This window comes from Ambystoma mexicanum, chromosome 4p (assembly GCF_040938575.1).
Source record: "Ambystoma mexicanum isolate Mex_15411 chromosome 4p, UKY_AmexF1_1, whole genome shotgun sequence".
Taxonomy (NCBI): domain Eukaryota; kingdom Metazoa; phylum Chordata; class Amphibia; order Caudata; family Ambystomatidae; genus Ambystoma; species Ambystoma mexicanum.
The window spans coordinates 1270115664-1270136288 of record NC_090927.1 but is presented as its reverse complement, the minus strand read 5'-3'; positions in this window follow the sequence as shown (position 1 = coordinate 1270136288).

Genomic DNA, 20625 nt, shown 5'->3' with positions numbered 1-20625 from the left:
GGCATCATTAGTAAGAGTAGCTTGGGTTGCTAGACCTAGAAGGCTCGGGACCCACGTTTGGGCATACCCGTCACACTCGGAGTGACTAAATCAAAAGGAAAAGTTGATGGCCGGAAAGTTTTGAATAAATCATAACCACAGGCAGAGCTCTTGGCAACCCTCCAGACCATTGTTTTTCAAGCTGTCAAGCTGTTACAAAAGGGGAAAGACAATATGCAAATCAGGCTTGGTCCCACCCCGAAAGGAGCAGTCCAGTCTGACATGTTAGGTCACATCCCTTCTGCACAAGACCACAAGCATTCCCAGGCATATTTTGGCCTTGTTTGGCATCATCAGTGAAGAGTATCTTGGGATGCTAGGCCCAGTAGGCTCAGGACCAATGTCTGGGCATACCCGTCCAACTCGGGGTGACTAAATCAAAACCGAAAGTTGATTGCTGGAAGGAGTTGAATAAATCATAACCAGGAACACAGGTCTTGGCAACCCTCCAGACCATTGTTTTTCAGGCTGCCAAGCCATTACAAACGGGGAAAGACCATATGCAAATTGAGCTTGGTCCCACCCCAACAGAGACAGTCTTGCCCAAACTGCTTGGTCACATCCCTTCTACACGAGACCAGAAGTATCCCCAGACATGCTCCGGCCTTGTTGGGCAGCATCAGTTAGGAGTAGTATGGGTCAATAGGCACAGCAGGCTCAGGGCCCACATCTGGGAATACCCGTCCCACTCGGGTTGGCTAAATCAAAACCAAAAGTTGATGGCTGGAAGGTTTTGAATTAATCATAACCACCAACACAGTTCTTGGCGACCCTGCAAAGCATTGTTTTTCAGGCTGCCAAGCCATTACAGAAGGGAAAAAAACTGTATGCAAATTGGGCTTGGTCCCACCCCAAAAGGGGCAGTCCAGACAAAACTGCTAGGTCACATCCCTTCTGCATGAGACCAGAAACATCCCCAGACATGCTTTGACCTTGTGCATCATCAGTTAGGAATAGTATGGTAAGGTCAATAGGCCCATCAGGCTCGGGACCCATGTCTGGCATACCGGTCCCACTCGGGTTGACTAAAACAAAACCAAAAGACGATGACTGGAAGGTTTTGAATAAATCATAACCACGGGCACAGCTCTGGGCAACCCTTCACACCATCGTTTTTCAGCCTGCCAAGCCATTACAGAAGGGGAAAGACCATATGCAAATCGGGCTTGGTCCCACCCCAAAAGTGTCAGTCCAGCCCAAACTGGTAGGTCACATACCTTCTGCACAAAACCACAAGCATCCCCAGACATGTTTCGGCCGAAAGACCAGTGGTCGAAACACGTGTCGGCTGGACTGTGGCTATGAAAATTAAATGAATCCTTTTGAGATGTACAGTTTGTTCTTTATTATTGTTGGACTATTATATCTGAGAAGACAGAGGACCGTATCACAATATATTTCATTGCATACTCAATTTTCAGTGTTATTGTATGAACCTTCGATAGGAGGTCATTTTGATACTTCTAAATCTATGGTGAGCACAGATCACTGGTTTATCTCATATCCTTGTACTATTTTATATCAGAGCAAGTACTTTTCAGAAGAAGCAACAGATCATATGAATATGATCATATCAATATGAATTAACCTAAAGACCAACTCACCTTGCGCTTGGTCAGACCATCATACTGTCACCTTCAATATAAAAGCTAGCGAATGCACCAAACAGGTCATTGCTCCTGCTTTGCATACCAGAAACAAAAGGGACATAACAAACGATAGACTACTTCCGCTTATCCTCCCTACTCTCAACAAAGTTCGCCAATCATACTCTGACCCCACTGTACTTATTGATACCTATAACGATAACATGCTCACAACAATGAACTCCATTGCCCCAATCAAACTCAGAAAATCTAAACCACGTGCACATCTTGACTTCTGGTTTACGCCCCTTCTGAGAGTGCTACGAAAAGAAAAACGCAATGCTGAAACCCGATGGAAAAGTCATCCGTTTGATGTCCACAAGGACAGCCTCATCATACCATCCCTCAACGACAAAGAGGCTATCTTCCAAGCTAAAAAACATATCTACAACAAGCGGTACACAAGAGGACTCTAATATTAAAGAACTGTTCAAGATCTTGAAAGTACTTAAATCCCCCGCAATCCCCTCACTCTGGCACTAACGATAGTACATGGTGCTCGAACATACAAAAAGCTCTTCTGGATAAAACTACCACCCTCCAATCCAAAATCAAAGCTAAGCAAAACTGCCTGCAGATAGACCAGCAGCTGATCCGCCCCACCAGCGTAAACACCCGGGCCAGTCTCAACCATAAACCATTCTGCTTCTCTCCACTTACCTTCACCAAAGTTGAAAACATCATTAATAAGCTCAAACCATCTAATTGTCAAGGTGATAGTTGTCCTGCCCCTATTATTAAGGAGGCTTCACATGATCTAGCCCCATTCATCACCGTCTTTATAAACTCATCCTTCAAAACAGGCATAGTCCCGGATAATCTGAAGGACGCCTGGGTCACCCCCCTTCTTAAAAAACCTACTATTGATCCGAGTATACCGACTAACTACAGGCCCATCACAACAGTCCCTTTCATGCTTAAAATACTAGACCGAGCTGCGTATCTGCAGATCCAGGATTGCCCAGAAGTCAACAAACTACTTGGCCTTAGGCAATCTGGTTTCCGGCCGAGGCATGGGACTGAAACTGCCCTCATCAACCTAAAAACTCAGATTGAGGTGCTGAAAGACAATGGGAAACTAGCCTTGCTACTCCTACTTGATCTCTCAGCAGCCTTTGGTTTGGTCAACCACCAAATAAATTCTTTGTCAACACCTTAAATCAGCAGCCCACTTTTCCGACTCTGATACCTGAGGGATTAGATCCTTCCTAGATAACAGATCTATGCGGGTATTTTCCCTATCAGCATCTGCCGAGCCCTCTCCCATTGACTGTTGCGTCCCCCAAGGATCATGCGTGTCACCAACACTTTATAACGTGTTCACCAAACCACTCTTTGATGTCCTTGACTATCTGGGTGTCACCTACACCAATTATGCTGATGACACCCAGATACTCATCCCTATCACTGGTGATTATTCAATGGACACTAAATCACTGAACAATGTTCATTTGGTCATCTTGACATGGATGGCTCAACACAAACTTTGGTTCAATGATGATAAGACTGAACTCCTTATTTTGGGATCCCACCAACGTCTTAACAAACTTGACTCTTCCTTCAAGTCGTTCACCATTGACGGCAACATTATCAAGGTTTCCAAGGACACTAAAACCTTAGGAATCTACCTTGACTCTACACTATCAGTGTCGAGACAAACCAATGCTGTTAGCTCTGCATCTGCCTATACATGCTCATCACATCTTGCAGACCCTTCTTGACTACCGCCAACTGCACCACCCTGGCTAGAACACTTATTATGTCCATTATTGACTATTGTTGGGCCCTTTATCTAGGGACTAGCCAACACAATCTAAATAAAATGCAAGTCACACTGAATAATGCTATTAGGGCGGCCCTTAACATTCCTAGAAATCAGCATATATCTGAACATAGACGCAATCTACACTGGCTCCAAGTAGCGCAAAGAATCTCCTTGAAAAGTCTTGCCTCACACACAAGTGCTTGGCCAACCAGGCCCCTACCTATCTGGTCAACCATCGTACACCTCTCCCCTCCACCCGACCCTTGAGAGCTGCCCAAGCCCACAGCCTCTCCCTCCCTAGATTTAAGCTTCAGAAAGCTGGTGGGATGAGCTTCCCTGTCCTAGACACCAAATTGTGGAATACCCTGTCTAACTATCTTAGAGCAGAACCCTCCTTTCAATCCTTCAAGAGTAAAACCAAACTGTGGCTTTCTGCTCAAAACATCTGAGATACCCTGTCTCTGCTCCTGTCGCTGCCCTTGCTCTGCATGTACAGTGATTGCATCATTGTATTTTACCTGTATGTTATTCTATATCCCTGACTGTATTTAATCCATTCACTCCTTTACTGTACCTTCGCGTTATATACCATCCCTGTACATACCACAGTGTATTTTCACTTGTTAGTATCTGTAAATTATCTGTCTGTAACCTAAGATATGGGCCCAGATGCCTCCGGGCCAGACGCGCTATACAAATAAATAAAATATAAATACAAATACAAAAGGCAGAAAATCAACAGTGAAATACACCAAATTATCTAATACAGGATAAACACGGGGGAAAACAGTTAATACAGTTCAATTGGGAGAGGGAAGACAGCGAGTGAGATAATTATTCTGCATTCAAAGAGATGGAAGTAGCTCACAGTGAGGTATAAACAGCAATTTGCTGAGCCATTTCATAAGGAGTGTTGTCTCTTACATATTTGTTCCTTTTTAAAATCATTTTCATGATAGTAATAAATCCAGATCAGAGTAGCGGTGAACTAGAGCGAACATGTCTCCAACAGTCGCATATCACTGATACTGAATTGAAACATATTCTATTCCCCTTCATTTCTTGGCATGGGATAATGCTTACAATATGGAATGACAAATGCCAGGGAATATGGGCCGGTGAACAGACTCCCAGTGAATGGAAGCTCAGTACCAGAGTACCAGATGCCTCTGGATTGGACTCACCAGGCAAAGTGCCAAGGAGAAAAGCACAGCTTCTCCTTAACCCTACCTCTCTTGTGCATTTTCTATATATTGACACCTGCCCATTTGTTACCAGATCCCAACAAATACATCGCCCTTCACCAACCCACATGACATGTATGCACTTTTCCCCTTGCCTCTAAAAATTCCACAACTGTTTTGATAAATGAATTTAAAAAAAACAACACCTTATTAGCAACCTTCTCTCCTTCCTCACTGGAATAACAAAGGTTTAAGGGTCATTCTTCAGATCTTCTGCTATTTGCTAATAGCAGAGTTCTAATGTCGAAACCTCCAGAGGGTGTCTGAAAACACTTAAGCTTGTTTTTAATAACTTCTAAGAAAATTGAAAGTTGATAATACAAATGCAATTCATGTGTGTGTCAGAAAAGATAAAAAGAAGCAGGTTATTAGTAAATCTAGAGTTTACTTAATTTGATTACCTTGGTTGGAGACAAAAAGTGAAGCTGGTCACAACAATTTGCAAAAAGGGACGCATCATTGAAGGGCCCCTTTTATAGCAGTAATGTGTTTTGCAAGTATATATGGGCGCAAGGCTGTGTCATCCTCTCTTAATATCCAGGACAAGAAAGTGTGCTAGGCCAGTTTATATGGGGCCACATTTGCGGGATTTGGGGATGCCAAAGCTTTATACAGTGACAATATATATATATATATTACACCCGCGGTGTCCTGAAATGTTCGAAAATAAAGCGTCCATGTAGTTATGGTTAAGTTGGTGTTTCCATAGGAAGAGCATTTTTTGGGTGGCTTAAACCTTCGCTCCCTCTGGACGAATCCTCACCAAACTTTGCAAGTATATGGCCCACTCTGATTTTTTTTGCAAAGTTTGGATAGGTTTGGTCCAGGGGGGGCAAAGTTATAGGGGGGTCCCAAAACTTTTGTTTTTTCCCATAGACATAATGGGAAAAAACTTTGCAGCCTACAGCCCAAACCGCTGGACGGATTTACACCAAATTTGCGGCAGGAGCGGGGGCTTGGTCCCGAAAGTGTGCTTTTGCAAATTTGGTGTAAATCCGTCCAGTAGTTTTTTTTAAAATGACCAAAATGCAAGGCAAAAAAATTAGTGATATCTCCGTTCGCTCCGTGGATGGACTTCCCGGTTCGCTCCGCGGACAGTGCCCTGATTGGCCAAGCGGCTTGCGTGATGTCCGCGGACATGCGACGTGTTCGCTGATTGGACGGCGTGGTGCGTGAAGCGCGTCAGATTTTCTGTGGCGCCCACCATCTTGCATTCGCAGACGACCGCGGACAGCGTGGTGAAACTTGGATTAAAAATTGTATTTAGTGGAGTGTTTTGGTGTGTAAGAGTGTTTGGGGAGGGTGGGGGAGTATGAGATAGGTTCAATGTTCTGTTTTTTTTATGTGCTAGACACTTTTGTTGTGTTCGATTTTTCTGCGGACAACACGGCTGTTCTGAAATGTTCGTAAATAAACAGAATGGATTCGGTGTCAAGTTGAAAGTGTTCTAAGAAGACTCGTGGGGTCCTGGAATGTTCGCAGGGGGTGTCCTGAAGACGTTGTCTGTATTGTTCGTTGTCAAGCTGAAAGTGTTCTAAGAACACTCGCACTGTCCTGAAATTTTTGTACATAAAGAAAATGGGGATGTTCTGAGGACGTTGTCCGTATTGTTCGCTGGCAAGTTGAATGTGTTCTAAGAACACTCGCGGTGTCCTGAAATGTTCGAAAATAAAGCGTCCATGTAGTTATGGTTAAGTTGGTGTTTCCATAGGAAGAGCATTTTTTGGGTGGCTTATAACTTCGCTCCCTCTGGACGAATCCTCACCAAACTTTGCAAAAAAAGTATATGGCCCACTCTGAATTATTTTGCAAAGTTTGGAGAGTTTTACTCCAGGGGGGCAAAGTTATAGGGTGGGTCCCAAAACTTTTGTTTTTTCCCATAGACATAATGGGAAGAAAATTTGCGCACGCCTACAGCCCAAACCGCTGGACGGATTTACACCAAATTTGTGGCAGGAGTGGGGGCTTGGTCCCGAAAGCGTGCTTTTGCAAATTTGGTGTAAATCCGTCCAGTAGTTTTTTTTAAACAAATGACCAAAATGTAAGGCAAAAAAATTAGTGATATCTCCGTTCGCTTCGCGGACGGACTTCCCGATTCGCTCCGTGGACAGTGCCCTGATTGGCCAAGCGGCATGCGCGATGTCCGCGGACATCTGAAGGGTTCGCTGATTGGATGGCGTGGGGCGCGGAGCGTGTCATATTTTTGGTGGCGCCCGACATCTTGCATTCGTGGACAACCACAGACAACGAGGTGAAACTTGGTTTAAAAATTGTATTTAGTGGAGTGTGTTGGTGTGTAAGAGTGTTTGGGGAGGGTGGAGGAGTATGAGATAAGTGCAATGTTGTATTTTTTTTTATGTGGTAGACGCTTTTGTTGTGTTCGATTTGTCTGTGGACAACACGGCTGTTCTGAAATGTTCGTAAATAAGCAGGATTCGGTGTCAAGTTGAAAGTGTTCTAAGAAGACTCGTGGGGTCCTGAAATGTTCGTACATAAAGAAAATGGGGGTGTCCTGAGGACGCTGTCCGTATCGTCCTCTGGCAAGTTGAATGTGTTCTAGGAACTTCCTTGTGTCCGCGGACATTATAATGGTTGCAATGCTTGAATCTATGGGTGTGATATGCTGCGGTGGTTGTGGCCAGGGTATAGAATGTTGCCATGCACCCAAGACTCTATGCCCTGGCCACAACCACCGCAGCATATCACACTCATATGCCATGCACCCAAGAGTCTATGCCCTGGCCACAAGCACCGCAGCATATCACACTCATAGTGGCTTATAACTTTGGGTCAAAAACAAAATTATAAGGAACATTGTTATAAGCCAGTATGGGTGTGATATGCTGCGATGGTTGTATTTATCATGTTATACTTACTATTTGGTTTAGTAACGGGAGTCCATGTTTTTCTTGTTCATTTCTGTAATAAAAGAAAATAGCATGTTAGTATTAGTATTTTATAAAGACTTATTACATTGTACAATCAACATTTTCTTCTTTTTTTTTACCCTCATATTTAGTAGATGACAAACCAGAGTACTGTGCAATTTGCTCAGTTTTTGTGTTTGTTGCTAAAATCATTGGGTGAAAAAAAATCCATGTTGGATTAAAAACAAAAAACCTTTTTGTGTTATGCTACAGTTTATTTGTTTGTTTGTTTTCAGTGTTTACTTGTTGTTTCTGGCTAATGCTTTATAAATTGGATTGTTCCAGTTTTTGGGAGCAGTAAGATATTAGGTATTTGTTTGGATATTGTAAAATTTTGGAGCAGTTAGATACCAGTAGGCGTATTCTAACTGTTTATTTTTTTATATCATTTTGTGGTATTGATTTATCTGTTTGGATATTTCTAAATTTTGGGACAGTTAGATACCAATTGGCGTATTCCAACTGTCTGTTTCTTTCTCTATTTGAGTGGTATTAATTTATCTGATTAGTTGTTGTAGCATCTTTGGGCAGTTAGATAGCTTTTGGAATATTGTGACAGTTTATATTTTTTTACTACAAGTGTACTTAAAGTTTAAGTACAGTTTAGTTATCAAATTTTGGTTTTAAGAACATTAAATAAGCGTTTGTAAGATTTGCTGGTAATCTCTGCTTTAGAGTAATGGTACTATCATTACATTCAAACCATCCACATTTCTTTTTTATATATGCAGTTTAGTGCCCTGAATTGGTTGTGGCTCCTGCGTGGTAGATTATACCTATTGTTGTAAAGGTTTTCCTACAAAGTGATATCTGACCATGTGTGAATCCAGTCAGCTTGCAGTTGTTTTTGGTACCATCTGCATCGTAAGGTAGACGCATTAGTATTACGTATTTACTATGTGTTTGTATTACTAACGTGGAGCGATTATCTGAATTGCAGGTCGAACATAATCTACCATGGTTTGCATTTTGTACAAGTTGCTGAAATGGAACGGATTCACAATTAGGTATTGATATATACACAAAGCGTTCATTAGGAATTTGTTCTTGTGTCACATTGTTGCAGAGAGTGCATGTATGTTTCCACATGTATGAAATCTGGAAGATTTCATTTATAGGTATGTTTTTGTTTTCCAGTACTAATAGTAAGTACATTAGAAATTCTTGTGGATCTTCCTGTGAGATTATAGTGAATTTCACCATTCCAGCACAGTAGTCCAATTGCTGTCTTATTCCATAAACACTATACGTGTTGCCAGGATTGTTTGCTGCATTTCTGTGAAGTACTAACATTTGCAAACACAATGGGTCTGTACTGTGTAAGTAAATGTTCTCAACAATTGGTGGTAATTGAAATAGAACATTAATTGCTACATTTGCGTAGCAACTTACACCAACTATATTTGAGAGTTTAAATGGACCAGGTAGTTCTGTATCTGACTGCTTTTATTGGAGTTTGTCTTCCTTCTTTGAAGAAGTACCTGGTTTACTTTCCCTAATTGATTCTTTTTTGCTTGTGGCACTTGATGAAGTATTACTTTCTTTTACTCTCTTTGGAGGATTTGCAGTGACATCCTGTTGCTTTTCTGTTTGATTTATTTTTCTTTTATAATGTTTTACTTTTTGTGGAACAGAATATGTGTTTATATGGGGAGTGTATAGTGAACAATGTCTATTGTATTCTAAAATGCAAGGAATATCAGCATTTATTTTACTTGCATCAAAGTTGATTAGAAATAGACCGTCAAGTGTACGTAAGCGTGATAGTGCTACGTAGCTCATGCCTTCTTTAAAGACTGGATTATCAATGTCTATCATTGCTTTGTCTAGGGTAAGACCTTGTGATTTATGAATGGTTACTGCGTATGCAAGAGTTAGAGAAAATTGTTCTCTGCGTACATACATGTCTTTGAAGGGAAGGAATCGAGCTGTTGAGCGTCCTATTCTTTTTACTTCTGAAAGTTTGTCAAAGAGAATATTGACAAACTGAATTTTGTTGTCATGTGGGTATGTTTGAAAGCCAACAACTGTCCCCAGTGCTCCATTAACTAGTCCTTGGTCCACGTCAAGGTTATGTTTCAGCATTACTCTGCAATTTAAGGATAATTATAATATCTTTTCCAAGTCTGCTGTGTTTGAGATTGATTTTTCTAAACTATTTAGTCTTGTTGTGGCTTGGTCACACATGGGTAGTGTCATTCCATGTACATCTAGTTTGTCTGTGGCGCTAATTTCCATTATTGGTTGCATTTCTTTACTTAACATTATTTCATTGAATTTGAACCAGCTTGCAAGAGTTGGCATTAAGGCCATACAATTGACATTTTTGTGGACTAATTGTTCCATAACATCTGTAGCACATGCATTATCACCATAAAGTGCATGAATGTGTCAGGTTTTCAATATTGCTTCTGCTTCTTTAGAAAGTATACCAACTCTGATACTTTTTAAGATGTTGGCATAAGTGAGATCTGCAGATTGGCGCATGTTTTCTGATAATTCTCTGTATTGGAAATGTTGCCAAAGGTTGACATTTCCTATGCTGCCAACAGTTTTACGGCAGAGTTTGTGTCCCAATGTTTTAAAAATAGGCTCACCTTTTACTTGTGTCAATTGAAGAAGATCTCCGAAACAATAATGTGTTTTCCAGCAAAGAGCTCTTCATAGTTTGTTTTGAGTACTTCTTGTAATCTGAGGTGAATCAAAGCCAACATTAGGTTGGACACCATGCTCACTTCATCTATTAGTAGCATTTGCATTTGTTTCAATACTCTGCGTAGTTCCATTGCAGCTTCTGCAGAAAGTTTGTAATAATCTAATTTGTTTTGGTGTTCTACTGGCAGGAGTAGTAATCGGTGTAAAGTGACACCACCTATGTTATAGGCAGCTAAACCTGTGGGGGCAGTGACAACAGCTGACAGTTTGTTGTTTGTCAATTGTTGAAAGAACTTACTGATGATTTTGATTAGGAATGTTTTGCCAGAACCAGCTTCACCATTGACATACAATAGTATAGGTTTGTAATTTTGACAGGTGCATTCTTTGTTTTCATGTTGTACACCATGTGCAATTTCTTTTGTTACTTCTTGAAAAATGCTATGTTGCTCATTGTTTAGCTTTGATTGTAGTTTAGTTAAGTCTTCTTTATCTTCATACTGACACATGGTGTTTTCTACTTCTATCATTGCTAATTCTGCCTCATTTGTTATTAGTGGGTCTCCCAGTGGTTCTTGGCTTCCTGTGACAGAAGGTTGACTACTGTCAGGAGTGTTCTTATCTAGTTGGGCCTGGAGTTCTTCTTCGTGTTGCTGTTCATTGTGCAAAATTGTTTTGTACTGTGCAAAGTTTACATCAGTTATACTGCTTTCATTTGCTTTGAAAGCGTCTTCATATGAGTCATAGTTATCTAGTATTTCTTCTTCTTTTCTCCATGGTTTAAAGAGTTGTAACAGGGACATGTAATATACTTCTTTATGTTGAGGAGTCTTTAATGACAATTTGATATGATTAATTAAATTTGGTTTGGTGAGTTTTACTAAGCTGCCTTCACAGTTTGTCACTTTGTATTTACGGTTTTGTTCATCAGGTTTTATATTATTTTTGTATGTGTAGTTTTGGGCTATGTGGTATAGACACATGGTTTCCAAAGTGTTACTCCTGTTTGGGTAGTATGTGTCCAATAAATTGTTTTTTAAAATGTCTTGGCTGTTGGGATCATGTTTGGCTATTGTTTCTATATCTTCGTATGATTTTAAAACTCTTTTTCTAGATTTAGTTGGACCAAGACTTAGCCATACTATATTTGCAGATTTACCATACAATGCAGTACCAGTTAATCGATTAGCTGCTTCATAGGATCCACATTCTCTATGGGACAGCATTTTTATGCCCAAGCTGTATAATTTCTGAGACACTGTTTTATCTGATGACAGGTCATTCCAGAGGTCTTGGAGCTCTGTCTTTTCTGATTTGGTTAAGTATGCTGTGACATATCATGCAACTGCAGTAGAATTGTCTGCAATGTACTGCACATCTATGTTTGCATTCCATAAGTGGGCAATGATTGCATTGTAATCATTGATATATTTTTCTTCTTCTTTTCTTTTTATGCAATATGTATTTTTAGGTCACTTACCTTTAACACTATGTCTAACTGAAGACATGAGATTGTTCACTTGACCTGTATTTGTAACTGGTCTAGGGAAACCAAATCGGCATTTGGTGTAGTATTTCCATTTGTTTTTGTATTTGCCACGACAATATTTGCCACATTTGTGTCTTTGGAATTGTAACATTTTTGCATGAAGATCACTATTTGTGGATTCTGATGGAATTTCACAAGTGACATATTTTTCAATAAACTGTAAAACAGTGGCATCACTGTCTTGACCAAATTTAGGAGCATCTTTAATCCATAAAAGCATGTGGACATGTGGTGCTCCTCTGGCTTGGTATTCTTCTCTCCAAAAGAAGTGTTGCACTTCTCCAAGGGGAGGAACAGTTTTATTACAAATATAATGTAGCATAGCACTGAAGCAATGGTGAAAATATCTTGAAACATTAATAGGATCCTGAGAACAAAGTTCTCCAGGTGTTAGTATATCTATGTTTGTTTTGTTTTCGTTTGATATGCGTAGGAAAGCATGTAAATCTTCCCATGCATATTCTGCACAACTTAATGTAACAAACCAACGTACATCTCCATGACGTTGAAACCAGTACTCTTTAGTACCACGCATATTTGCTAATAGATTTGTAAGATTTGCTTGTAAAACCTCATCTTTTTGTTGAACTTTTTGTAATAATTGTGTAGCTGTCATATTTTGAAAGTGTGATCCTGATTTTAATATGTGTGCAACTCCGTAACATAAAGTTGCTAGTTCACTTTCAAAGAGCAGGTGGAATATGTATTCCACATTTTGTCGAAATCTGGGATCTTCAGAATACATTCGTAATGAGCGATATTCTGATGCTGATATTTGAATAGGTCTATCATCGTATCTTCCTCCTTTGCCAGTCGGAAAGAGTAGAGGAAAAGCACGTGCTTCTATACTTTTTTCCCATATGCTGATTGGTGATCCTTTTGTTTGATGCATTTGGTACGTTTACAGTGCATCTTCTATGGTGTCATTAGAGTGCAATGGATGAATTGTATAATGGTCTAAAGTGTTTGATATTGTAGCAGGATCTAGGAGCTCAAATTGACCAGCTTCTTGCGTCTCTTGAATTATTTCAGTTGTATCTTTCAGGTTTTCTTCAATATTAATTTCATTGTAATATTCATTATTCTCTTTAAGATATTGCAGGGCTTCTCTAACGTTATTTAAATCTTCCAATTGTTGACAAATGTTTTTGTCTTTTGTAGGTACTCCATTTACCAAGATAATTAAATATTGTTGCATTGGACGTTGCACTCCTAGAGTGTGCACATTTTCTTTTAGATGTAATGGTAAATACACTACTTTTCCACAAATCCCTTTCACTAATTCAGAGGGAGGTAATTTTGCAGTTTTTGGTTGAAGGCGTATTATTGCTTGAAATGGGTGCACTCTTTGAATTATGATGCTCTCATATAAATTAAGTTGTTGAAGGGGTTTTGGTAGTGGATATAATTCCAATTTATTTGTGATAGCATGTGAAGGAGTTTGGTTGTTGTCTAGTTTTGTAGTGCAGTAACTGCAAAGTATTATGGGGTCAGTTATTTCGTATTTGTTTTCTGCTATAAGGTAGAGAGCTAATTCAAACCATTTAGATTCTTCATTGTCTTCTATTTTGTATGATAGGTCTACAGTTTTTGTGTTATTTTATAAAAAGTTCTGCCGCAACATACACACACGTGGTTTGGTACTTCAGCTGAAGTACTTTCAAATTTTAGTATTTCTTTTTTATATGTGTGTAGTGAAAGGTTGCCATGTGCAGAATTGCTACGAAGTTGGTTTACAGCGAATTCATCTTGTAAGTGGGTTTCACTTCCAAAATATTTTGTCTAGACATAGTCGATTTCTTGTAGTAGGCCTTTTGCTGTACCATGTAGAAGAATGTTATTTAAATTGGTTAGTGCTAAAGCAGGACTTTTAGCATAGTACAGTTTATAAACTAGATTTATTATACTTGCATGATGTGTTGATATCCTTTTGATATCATGGAAGGTTGTTTTGCAAGTAGGTCCTGTAATGCAGGCCAATGAATGTCCTTGTAGTCCTGTGTACTTGCGTACTGGACAAGCATCCATATTTTGCAGTAGTTTAATTTTGATTTTTTTTTTGCTTTTCACATATTGATTGAGGAATTGGCGTAAATACTTGAAATTTTTTTTGGGAATGTTACACATTGACGTGCATGGCCATTTGTACACTAGATGTTCTGATTCAGTTGAATGGAGGGGTAAATCTACGTTTTCAGGGCATATTTTTGTAAGGAGTACTTCTTGTTCCATTATGGTATTATTAACTTGTTCATAACCTCGACCACTGCTATGTATGGCAATTGTATTTGTTTGCTTTTGTTTGTACGCTTCTTCATTAAAGTATGGTTCTGTGCTTGTAGTGTGACTCCATTCACCTCCGCAGATATTTAAGAAGTTATTTCTGTTGACATTTTGTTTATTGAGAAGTCTTTTTTCTAATTTAGTTATTAGTTTTGCTAGTGGTTTTATTCTGTTTAACACTAAAATAAACAACTTTCTTTTGAGAAGAATTGCACTGTCTATCAACGCTTCTAAGATTACTTTTCTACGATAGGTTTGAAGTGTTGAACCTGGTTTCTCTCCTGTTTTCATAAGATTTTGAAGGACTTTGTGACAGAACATTTTGGCTAAAATACTTTTCTTGGTATGCTTACTTTGTACTACAGCAAGATTTATAGAAGAAGTTTTATTTGTAGTGATAGTTGATTTTCTGTTAATTGTTTTTTGGTTTGTTTTACTTTTTGATAGAGGAGGCAAAGTTTTTGTACTAGAAACTTCTTCTGTTTCACTACATGACTGTATTAGCTGTTGTGTTTCAACATTTTTTTTTACAAATTCTGCTATAAATGGATGTTTATGTTGGAGAGTTTTCTTTTCATTTGCTCTACTTCTGCGTTCCTTTCTACGGAGTTGCTTTTTGGTAGGCATGCTTTAGGGTCTGTTGAAAAAAATACAGAAGGTATGGGTTGGGGTGTTCTGGAATGCATGTGTGTTGTGTGCATGAGTTTTTGAGTAAGATGATAAAGATGTATGTAATGGTGTGTGATTGTGCTTTGGGAAGTACAACTACTAGGGATGGGTATTCTTGAATTAATGGGCCTCATTACACGGATGGCGGTAAGGGTTAACGGTCACCGTTAATGGCAACGGTGGCCGTTAACCCTTACCGCCGTACTACGAGGTCCCTTTGCGGGTTGGAGGATTTAACGCCTGCTTCTTGCAGGCGTTAAAATCCAACCCGCTAACGGACCTCGGAGCTAATTACGGCACCGCAAAATTGGGGTGGCGTAATTAGCACCTTCCCCATTTCCATAGAGCCCTATGGGGCAGAAATGGGAATGGGGAAGGGCAATGGCGGAAAGGGGATTTACCGCCCCTCCAACCTTGGAATGGGGCGGTAAATCCCCTTTCCACCAAGGCGGTGCCGGTATTTTACCGGCATGAGCCATGGCGCTAATAGCACCATGGCTCACCGCCTACCGTGTAATGAGGCCCAATGTGTTACTAAACTGGGGTTCAGATGTCAGAAAAAAGTAAGCCAGTGGTTTGGAGAAGTATAAATAGTATATCTAAAGCTATACAATTAAAACAGTTGTTTGTTCTACAACATCTAAATCCTAGCGGCTGAGTTGGGTAATTTGTGTGTCGAAAAATAGGAAGTTGTGGGCCATTCTGCCAGTAAATCACTGTTTAAGACGGGGGATTTTTGGTCAGAATGGTGCAGAATCTCTATTTTTAGGCACAGAAATAGCATGAATTAACCTTACGTGTGTTTGAGTAATAATTCAAATATTATGGTAACATTTTACTTACTTTTTTTCTAAAATGAGCAGTTTGCTTCTTAGTTGTTCTTTGTACTTCAAATTTGGCTGCTTTTTTTCCTGGAGAATGGTCTTCACTGCAATTGTTAAAGAAAGAAATTAGAAATTTGGTTTGTATATAGCACTGTTTTTAATTTAGACATAGATTTTTTAAATTGAAATGCTCAGCGCCTTCTTCAAAACCATTAAAACTATCTTATGACTAACTGTAGGAAAGAAAATATCTTTACTATGGCTTGTGAAATTCATAATGTAGCACTGTATACCACTATTCCTGTAACTAAGCTTTTCCACGTAATAGTGAGTCAATGTCATAACCTGCTTTTCCACGTAATAGTGAGTCAATGTCATAGCCTGCTTGTCCTATATAAATGTAAGTAATTATATAAATTGAAAAAATTAAAACCAATTATGTGTTTGTACAAATATTATTGTTTGAGATTTGATCATAGAGTGTGCATGTAATTTTGTTTGATTATATGTAGTCTATATATTTTATTTCAAAAATGTTGATTTAACATTATTTGCGTGTCTGTGTGTGTATGAAGAAATTAAACGGTATAAAGGTTTGTAAGTCACAGTTCATTTTAGGAGGATGAAAAAATGATCGTAGATTCATTTTACACATTATACAAGGTAAAAGTCAGTTAGAAAATGTGTTCATGTACTGTATAGAAAATATGCATACCTGTAGTTTGTGTTCATGCATATGGATATGGACAAAGCTGCAAGTCGAAATCTTGGAGACTTGTATAGTATTTCTCGTAGATTGTGCTTGCCAATGGTATGAGACTTGTACTCCGAGAGTTTCACCGTACATTTGCAGTGCTGATCTATGATGATGCAGTTACATGTAGAGGTCTTGGATTTGATTGGTGGATGGTCATGTGATTTCTTGGCTACATCCAATATGGGAATGGTACAGAGAGTGAAGTGGAAATGGTAGAAGGGCTGTCAATGTTACGATATGTTCGCGGACATGGCGGTAGTTCTAGGACACTGCGTATTACATCCGGGGAATTTGGGGTGGGGAGGCATGCAAATGAGATTGAATGTAGCAAGGGATTGGCCAGTAAAGTTTAGTGAGTGTGTTGTGCTAAGAGAGGTTTTCTCAGATATTCTTTTTGCTGAGAGAAGAACAGATAGCTATGGCTGAGTGTTTCAAAAAACAGATTGTGTGGATTTCGGGAGACTCGTGGATACATTGGTTGAACGTGCATGCAGAAAGCTGTGGAGTATCTATAGATCTTGGATTCCCACATGTGGAAGTGGCATGGAGTGCGTGAAATGAAGTGGTTGGACTTGCTACCTCTCTATGCAACTTTGAAGATAGAGGAACATCCAGACATAATTGTAATTCATTGTGGAGGGAACAGTTTAGGACATGTGTCTGGAATTTCTTTGCAATTTGCAATGAAACAAGGACTTCAGAAGATCATGGACATGTTTCCAAACTCCAAAGTAATTTTTTCACGGATTGCACAGAGACAAATGTGGCTTCGTTCTTTCTCATGTGGTCCACAAATGGAGAAAGCAAGGCGTAATGTCAATAAGGCTGTTTGTGCCTTCCTAAGAGATTTTGGCATGTCCTCTTTTCACAATGAAAATATTATGTTTCGTAGTACATACATTTTTTGCAGAGATGGAGTCCATCTTACTTATGCTGGCAATCAGATTTTTCTGAGAAATGTACAAAATGCATTGCAACCTTTTTTAGAAATACAGCATCCATTTTGAAGTAGGTGTTAAGTATTTATAATTTTTGACATACAAACCCCTCCCAAAGGCTCTTTTCAGAGCCACCACTTGCTCCCTGAGAAAAATGCAATGGTTGCAATAGGGTAGCACCCCAATTTTTCTAATGTTCGCGAACTGTCCGCAGACTTTTAAGATATACAAAGGCCCTGCTTTATTTATCTTCACTTCTATTTTTTAACTGTGAAAAGCGGCTCTGAAAATAGCCTTATTTTTATTTTTTATTTTTGTTATTTTGTATTTTTTTGGTTTTTATACACGACACAGTAGGAGAGGAGGGGAAAGGAGGGTAAAGTGGGGACACCAACCACAGGGATAGGAAAGGGCGAGCTAAGAGATGAAGATGTAGAGTGGGTTTTATTTGGGTAGTGAGCAGGTCTTCTCGTGCTCTGAGACGATAGTCTCAAAAGCACTCCGAAGTCGCTCCCCCCTGCAGAGTACTGTGTCACAGTACATACATTCAACTGTGACCCTCGAAAGGTAAGGGTCATCAGCATTCTGTATGGCCTGTGAGGCAGCTTGAGGAAGATGCTGTCCCACAGAGGTGTTCCTTGTGGTGACAGGATCAGAAACGGAGGATGAAGTAGAGGCAATCAACCTACTACGCTCTTCGCAAGGTACAACCTGGCGAATGGTCCCAGTGTGGAATGAGTTCAGGTGTCGCTTCATGGTCGTGGTCCCAAAGCTGTACGCACCATGCCTCCCGTGACTGAGTACCATTTTGCACTCATTGCAGGTGACACGGTTCGCACGAGCCTTAGGAACATTCCCATGAACGGTAAACAACCGCCACACCCAAGAATCACGCCGAGGGCGGGTAGTAGGGATTTCCTCTACCTCATTCTCGTCATCCTCTTCTTCCTCCTCTGTATCCTCACTCATGTTCCACTCTTCAGGCCCTTCGGGAGATGGTGGTGGTGGAGGGGGTGTGGGTGGTGCTGAGGCAGATGTAGCACCAGGTGGCAATAGTGGAGCCATGGATGTCATCGTCTTGGAGATGGAAATCTCAAAATCTGCAAAGTATGCAGCAAAATGCAGTGTGCTCTGTGGAATAGCCAGAAACACAATGAGAATGAGCTCTAGGGCGTGGTCTTTTATAGGGGTGCTTGTACGCGGTTCGCGGACAGGCGCGCCGTCCGCAAGACAGATCGAACACCAAAAAAGGTTCAAAAAGTCACAAAAACTATGTGGAAACTTAGGATTAGTATGTGGGATTTGTGGCATGGTGAGTTTTTAATGTGAAATATTGTGGATTACTTGGAAATGTACTTTTAAACTGTTCGGGGATATGAACAGTGTCCACATTCAGAACACGCAATCAGCGTGGGCGCGGTCACATGATTGCTTCGTGAGCATGTTCGCTAAGGAAGCGGCCGTCCGCAGGACACCCAATGTACGGACATTGTTTTGCGCATGCATGTTGATGTTCTACGGACAGTGTTCGGGTCCTGAACTAATTAAAAGTGCGTCACACGTAAAACGAACAGTTACGGACAGCCGTTTGTTCTTAGCACAGTTTAACTTACATGCGAACAATTTGGACAGACATAGCGTCCCCAGCACACCTCCATTTTCGTTTATTTATGAACAATTTAGGACACCAGGAGTGTTCTCAGAACAGTTTCAACTTGCTAGCAAACATTACGAACAGGCATAGTGTTCTTAAGGACACCTCCATTTTCGTTTATTTACGGACATTTGAGGACAGTACGAGTGTTCTTAGAACAGTTTCAACTTGCATGAGAACATTACGGACAGATATAGTGTCCTCAGGACACTTACATTTTCGTTTATTTACGAACATTTCCGAACAACCGCGCTGTCCGTGGACACCTAAATTGGTTTTAACAAAAAGAACTGAAAGTAATTACAACACAATATAAAAAAGTAACTTTATTTGACATATATAAACAATTTATGACTGAGAAGGTGGGGCAGAAACGGAAACAAAAACAGGAGAATTACGGATTTCAACATAAATGGGATCAGGTGAAGAAGGGATGGAAATGTCATCAAAACGTTTTGCTCCATGGAGAGGGTTTGGGGTTAAATGAGTGGGATATGGTGAGGGGGGCAAGTACAGGTGGGACAATGGTATGTTGTTGGTAGTTTTAGGTGATCTTCCACAAAGTTCTTTAAATCGTTAAAATTTGCCATAAATTGGTCCATTTTTTGGTTAATGTGTTCCAGAGTGTTAGCCACCACTTCTTTTTCTGTGGTAGTGGCAATTTTTGTATGGTCTGTAAAAAATGTATATGTTAAATGTATACAAAATAATATTTATTAATTGGTTTATATAGTAAAGTGTGTACCATTAGGTGCACTATCTTCAGACATTTCGTCTTGTGGGAAATGCTCCTCTAGCCACTCCAGAGTACTGCACATTTCTGTGAGAAAACAAAAAAGTAATATTTTTTTTTAATCTAATACAGAAAGTTTATAAATATATGAGTAAAATGAAGTGCACTTACTATTTCAGGAAAGTATGTGATGAGTAGTCTGTATGTCTGGTCTTGCTCTTAGTTATGGAGTGTCTGTGAGGTAATTATGTTGGAAGCCACTTTATCTTCTTTTGGTATGTAAGAGGATTCAATTCAACACTACAGCTAAGTCAACGCCTAGTCTATAATACTGAATGAAAACCCTTATTGATATATCTTTAGGTCCAGTTCATGCGTTCTGGATGACTACCCCTATATAACACCCCTCTCTTGGAATCCCCCTGACCCCACTGAGCCAAGAAGTAGTTCTGTTTTGCAAGTTTAAAAGGTTTATTTGATAATTTACAATATATATTATATCACGCTTTATAATAAATTAATAATTGAATAGCACACTTAATCTGATATGATAAAGATCAACAACGGAGAATCTGGCACTAGCACACTTCTTTATAATTACTAAGGAGTTGAGATGAAATGGATAAGGTAGCACACTGGTAAATAGGTATAGAAGTATAATGTGGTAGAAAATGCTTTATAGAGTTCAAATGGATGTAATGTTGAATGAAAATGCAATATAGAAAATACTCAATATGATTTCAACAAAACAATGTAATCACTTTTCTCTGGCTATTCCCTCCCCCCCTTTATGCAAGGCAAGGAAATGGAAGGAAAACACACAGTTCTCAGAAATGCAATCAAATGTGATTCAGTTCAATCCCAGCAAGCTTAGACAACCGAAAACAGATAGGAGTTTTGAAATCACAGGCCCAAATTGCTTTGATATGTGCTGGCAATGAA